This window comes from Hippoglossus hippoglossus, chromosome 1, assembly GCF_009819705.1.
Source record: "Hippoglossus hippoglossus isolate fHipHip1 chromosome 1, fHipHip1.pri, whole genome shotgun sequence".
Classification (NCBI taxonomy): domain Eukaryota; kingdom Metazoa; phylum Chordata; class Actinopteri; order Pleuronectiformes; family Pleuronectidae; genus Hippoglossus; species Hippoglossus hippoglossus.
Genome location: NC_047151.1, coordinates 19,823,902 through 19,830,412, shown reverse-complemented (window position 1 = coordinate 19,830,412; position 6,511 = coordinate 19,823,902).

Genomic DNA, 6,511 nt, shown 5'->3' with positions numbered 1-6,511 from the left:
TTGCTTTTCTCTAATCTTTGGTTGTGTTTATCTTTTTTTGTTGTTTGCTTTAGACCAAAGACTTTTTAAACATCTAACACACGAATCCCACTTCATTTTAAAGCATTGAATTTCAGGCATTCTAGAAACTAAACCCACGTTGATGAGCTGTCGTGGACTTTCAGCGGCCTGTGATCTCACCGTGACACGGTTCATATTCTGACAACTCAATAGCTCTAAATCTCTTCACGTCTTTGTGACCCTCTTCTCTGTCATCTACTTGAGCAGAGCACTCTTGAAAATATAATGCGTATATCGGATGCCTGTTGGATCTCCTCTGCCCCCCCCCCACCCCCAGTTGGTCAATCAGCTGTATATTGAATGCGACAGACCCTCTAGTGACCCCAATCAGATGCAGACACACTCACACACTGTATACAAAGAGCTGCAGCTGGGCCCCAGATGCAGCGAGAGTGGAAGGTGGAGGGTTAATACCAGGCTCTGTCAGAAACACCCTGGGTACCTTATCTAATCCAGCTCCGAGATATAATGAACAGGCCTGCCAGCAGCAATTTTTTTCAATCTTTTTGCCAGATCTTGTTCAATCTCAAACGGTAATCAAGCTGGGATCTCAGCGCGGCTTCAAAAGAAGAGCTGTTGTTCTTTCTCACACAGAAAAGAGGATCAAATGATTTTTGGAAAGGTTACCTTATGATTTCTGCTGTTCCTGATGTTATCTCACTTGTAGCACGCTCAGTGTATTCGTTCTGGATCCTTTTCTTTTTCAGCTTGTTTGGCCCATTTATCAGATGTTGCTTTGTAACCTTTCTTTCCTCTGAGGCTGTGGCACACTTCTGGAGAATAACGTGGAAGGTGTCGGAGGAGTCAGTCTTGTTCTGACTACTGTTTACATGACTCACCTGCACCCCCGCGTTTCTCCTCGTGTGGCTTATAACATTCATCGAAGGTGGTGAAACTGAACGATGCTTTAGCTGCGAGTGGGAAGCCGTTTTCAGACGTGACCTCTGGAGGAGATTACTTGTTTTTACAGCACATCTGCACCGGTGTCGCTCCTCATCACCAGAAGATCTCTTGACATCTTCATCAGAGTCTTCTACGTTTGGGGCACCGCTTTTATTATCTGGAGGTATTTGTTTTCTTTGAGTTTTTTTTCATGTTTCACGTGTTAGAAACGTCAACACCCCCACTTGCTTGCGATTATTCTTGCGGAGGATCTCCTGCTGTCTCACTTGGATATCAGCGCTCACACCTACAGCTCCTCCACAGAGAGTCCAGAGGATCTCTGCAGTTCAGTCCATGTCTGGAAGCAGCTTTTGAGGCCAGAGTTTACAATGCACAACCGGAGAGAATCAAAGTAATTGAATGTTATTTAGTTATCTAGATCTTAAATATAGAAGTAAACATAACTCATGATAAATAAACAATAAGCTCTATCATTGCACTTTAACATAGAGAGGAGGTTTTCCCTTGCTCACGTCCTCACAACCACGGTTTACCATTCTTTTTTAAAAGCACCTGGTGAACTTTGTTAAAAAAACTGTTATATAAAATACTATAAAGTTGCTCGCTGCCTCTTTCTAGTAAATTCATAGAAAGAATTTGATATATAACTTTTAAAATTACAGTTTAATTCATACCATAGTTGTGTAGTCGAGAAATAAAGACAATTTGAATCACCAAGTACAAAGAATAAACATGGAGAGTAAAATGAAAGAATATTTCTAGTGATCGATTTTAATCATTTGAATTTGAATAACATTTAATGCTTCTTCTTATTTATTTATTTTGGCATTGAATGAACCAGTGGCCTATACAACCTCCCAGTTTATTCATCATGAAAACAATATAGAAATAGTTCAATCATCATCCCTGTAATTATTATGAAATTATAGAATTCTGTGCAGCAAATTACCAACAAATGATTAATTGAACAGTGTTTCCAGTCCTGTATAAGATACGATACAATAGAATGATCATAAACATCTATAAACAAGTGAAGCATACCAACATAAATAGGAAATGTCAAATATATATAGTGATGGTGTATTGAAGTATTAATTGTATAAAACACCGTTAATAAGAGACAGAATTAAAAAGTTGTCGCTTTGTAAAGAGTCATTTCGTCTAAATTCCCCCAGTGAGGCCTTTACTCGTATATTGTCGCACATGCAGTGACATCATCGCCGTCTCGTCCCATATCACCAAAAGTTTCTGCTCCAACGTGGACTCCAGCTGCATTTATCTCCAATTTCCTTCCATCTGGTTTGAGTTTGCTTTCAAAGCCAGTCATGATAAAAACAGGCTTTACTTGCAACACAGTGATACAGGACATGGTTAAAATTCAAGGGAAGCTGTGATCCCCGGCGATGGCTCCGAGGTGCAGGGCACAGCCAGTGCTCGCCGGCGGTCATGTCTCCGTGTGATCGTCCTCCTCATGACGGCGTCATGTCTGAGGAGCTGTCTCGCCCTTTGTTTCATAACATCCAGGAAAAAGTGCGCTGTGTTCTCAGGCGGCTCCGACACATGGTCCACACACTGTTTTCTGAGGTGGATTGTAAATGGATGTTTTTGCCCTAAAATCTCTCTCCGGGTATTTTAGCTCTGAAAGATTAGGATTTATCTGCTGAACAATGCAACATTTAGATGTGGTCAAACAAATACTAACGCAAATCAGGAAACTTCGGTTGAGGATTCTTTTATCTTCAATTTATACAGTGTGTGGTCTGTATTTGTAATTTGGAGACATTAACCTCTGGATTATATATCATACTTTCCGACAGTATGGAGATATTTAATGGTTTTAATTACATTTTAACGGTCGTTTATCATTGACTAAAACTGTAGCGGTTCGTGCAGTCGACTGTTTCCGAGAGGAACCGACAAGAAAATGTGTGTCAGACACTTGATAAGTTCTTTGATGTTCATGCACAGTACATGATAGTAGCAACATAATATCTACAAATCATTACTCACACCGCTGTCACATATGTTCTTCTTCTTCCTCACGCGTGCCATTAAAATAGGATTCAGATGACACTCGTTACTACATGAGATGCTTTGTTATTCTCTTGTCAGTGCATCATGTCAGAGTGAGGCTCGACAGCCTCAGGAACATTATCTCAAGAGCTCGAGGCTCAATATGAAGAGATCATACAGGGGGAGGGAGATCGTGCATCAAACGAGGCATCGTGAGCACATCAAAGGGAAGCATCTGTTTCACAACCTTGGAGGGGAAGGGTTCCAGGCTCTCGTACAGCAGATGCAGCGTCAGGCTGTCGGCCCAGCTCGTCCTCCACAGCTTCCACGACCCTCCTCGGTGAGCGTCCCACCTCCAGGAGCAGGCAGCTGAGGAACAGGAAACAGAATATCTGTACCTGTCTCTAAAGCAGAGGAACCATAGGTCATGGAGAAGGACAACAGATGTAATCTATAGGGAGCTCGAGAGGCCATGAGGTTATATTTTTTTAATCTATATATTTATCACAAGGAAGTGGTGGGTATTGTGGAATTTAACAAAGCTTTGCACAGTATGTGTCTAGTCTGCAGAGACTCCAGAACTGAGGTGATGTGAATAATTATCATGAACCAGAAATCATATAATCATATGTAAATCACCAGGGGGTCTAAAATTGAACCCTGAGGAATTCCGCAAGTCAATTATGTGACAGTATGTTGTGGCAATGAATTATATAATTGAAAAGTGGTGGGTCCATATTTTCAGAACTTTACATTTAAAGTTGGCATGACCCCAAAAAAAACCTTTACCCACAGTGAAAAACAGCCAAGTTCGTCGCTGTCAACCTTTACAGTGTGTGAACGCAGCATTTAAAGCACACAAACACAGCTACTAAAATTAAAGATGACTAAATAACCCTCTCTTAAAATATATGTCATTACAGTCCAGAGTGTTCATTTCCAGCCGCTGTGAGGGATTGCAGACGCTCGGCTACACATTCCCGTGCAGTCACACGTTGGTTTCATGGCTGATTTAAAGCAGATTGACTCTGCAGACTTTGTGATAACCCAGCGATCAATATTCTTTACAAGAGACTCTGTGAAGTGAAGTGTTTCCACGTTTAAGTATCCAGACATTTCCGTTTGTGTCCCACATTTTTACAATCAAGGTTTTGCCTCTTGACAGCGTCACAAACTGTCATCTCAGTTATGCTGGTTACTGTCTTCGAGACACAGAGTTTTAATCTGAGCAAACCTTGGATCGGGCCTGATCCAGTTGAGTTCTGGAGTAACTTTCTCTTTTAGGTGGTTTTTGGATGTATTCCAAATTTAATTGTTTGGGTTTATTGAACATGGACAGTTTATATCCGTCAGCATCTGTCTGCTACGTATATGAAATCGTTTCTCTACAATGTTTGTGTTCAGGTGCGATTAACTGTAGGCAAAGCACTTCTGGTATGAAATACCTCACTCAGCAGATACTTGATACTTTTGTATCTTTTTTTATCAGTTTGAGAAGAACAAGGACGGGACAATTCTATTTGTCAGCACTACACCTGGCATTCTTTTGGTTGGGGAGTTTGAACAGACTTGTTAGACAAAAGAATCCAAGCGCAGAAGAAAAAAGTCAGAGAGCAGACGTTGAAGCATGAACATTAAGAGAAGAGCTGAAGCTAGAGCGCAAGAAATCTGTCCAGGCAACATAATATCTGAGTGCAAGCACAGAATTTGAGCACAAGTAGAGAAAAAAAAAAACACATGCAGGGCTATTTGTGTGCAAGCGCAGGGATTTCCGTGACAAAATCTGAATGTGAAATCAGTGAGTCCTGCTATCAAACTGAAAGTTACTTGAATAGAGAGAGAGAGAGATCTGGGACAGAAGCGGAGGATGACTTGATTTGAGATGCAAAAAAGTCTCCACATGTTGCCAGAGAGAGAAATCCTGACAACTGCCCGAGGTCCAACGTAGCAGCGGAGTCAGGCTAAAGGTTTCACAGATATTATACATTTGAATAACCAGTGCAGCGAGAAAGGAGATCTGCAGTGTGAGAAATCCATCGAGTCTGAAATGTCTTTAAGTGACTTGAGTTTGAGATATTCAAGATATTCAAAATGGAAATAAAGGTGCAGCGAGACAAACAATATACGATAAACTCTGTACTTCATCACACGTACTTCACTACATATGTTACCTCCAAATTTGTGTGCCCTCATGAAATGCGTTTTCTGTGTCCGCAGCACGTTTTCTATGGTTGTGTTTCTATATTTGGTCGCCCGTTGTGTTGCGTGTGTGTTGTCAGGCTGGTGAAGATGTTTTGTCTGTTCGCACGTGTCTTTTACGAAACATCCTTTTCCCATCTAGAGCACATGGGCAAATAATGGGTAAAACACTATAAAGAGCATTTAATTACAATGTTGAGATGATGATTTTGTGCCATTCATGTGGGTGATGGGAGACTTAAAATAAACGCCTTATTTTGGAGCAGGAGAGATAAAATTCTTGGGGCACAGTTGTTTGTTCTGAAAATAAGTGAGATGAGAGTGCACAGGGGAAAAAGAAGAAGGAGCAGCTGACCACGTGAAACACAATGCACACTGTCAAATAAACAGTATTTCAGTGTCACTGAGTTGTACTCTTGATCTGTGCACGATTGTAACGGCTTTAATTCTAATTTCAGAGGCTTTTTCCAAAGGGTTTGTGAACAAAATCAAATCATTTGTGTTTGCTGAATAAAACCATTGTTAAAGGATAAATTGACAAAGCGCTATGAAAACAACAGAGATTTTTATCTGAGAAGCCTCGAGGCGATGAGCTTTGAATAAATGAACAGAATGAAGCTCAAGGCCAAGCGGCACGGAAAGGTCACTAATTAAGCTGTGGAGTTCTTCATATCAAGTTGGATTTCCAATTGTGTGCCGCATAATGAGCCAATTCTTTTGGCCACCTCTTTATTAACCTACTTTGTGAGTGAGTGATAAATAGATGACTTCTGGCAGAGCCCAGTGTCAAGGATCTCTCTGTGCCGAGTCAGCTGAGCCACCACACATCACATCGCACTGGGCTGATCCGGAAGACAGTGAAAGTCCCTCACTCTCTCATTCACTCTGTATGTTTGTGTGCCGCTGTGGGCAGAAGTATCTTCCACCCCGACCTTAGACTGTGTTTACTTCTACCATCACAGTGTGTTGTGTTGTTTATGCTGTTGTTGCATATTATGTGGTTTTATAGCAGGAAACAGTATCTCCGAGGATCTACGACAAAGTCAAAGTAGTAGGACATTCAGAGAGCACACCTCCATCAGTCCCTTTATGGTGCCACATTTAAATTCACTAGATTATTTGGAGCTGCACCGAATTGCACACACTCATAGACATCAGCCCCATAAACACGCAGTATTTTTTTCATCAAGATCCATGAGTTATTCTCTCAAATGATAAAGATCTGGATCTGCTCCCTGATCTAGATCTACACCAAAATGCAATAGGTTCTTTCCTAACCCATAACTATCCGTAAAGGTTTTTACCATCCATGCAGAGGTCTGACCTCAGAGTTAAC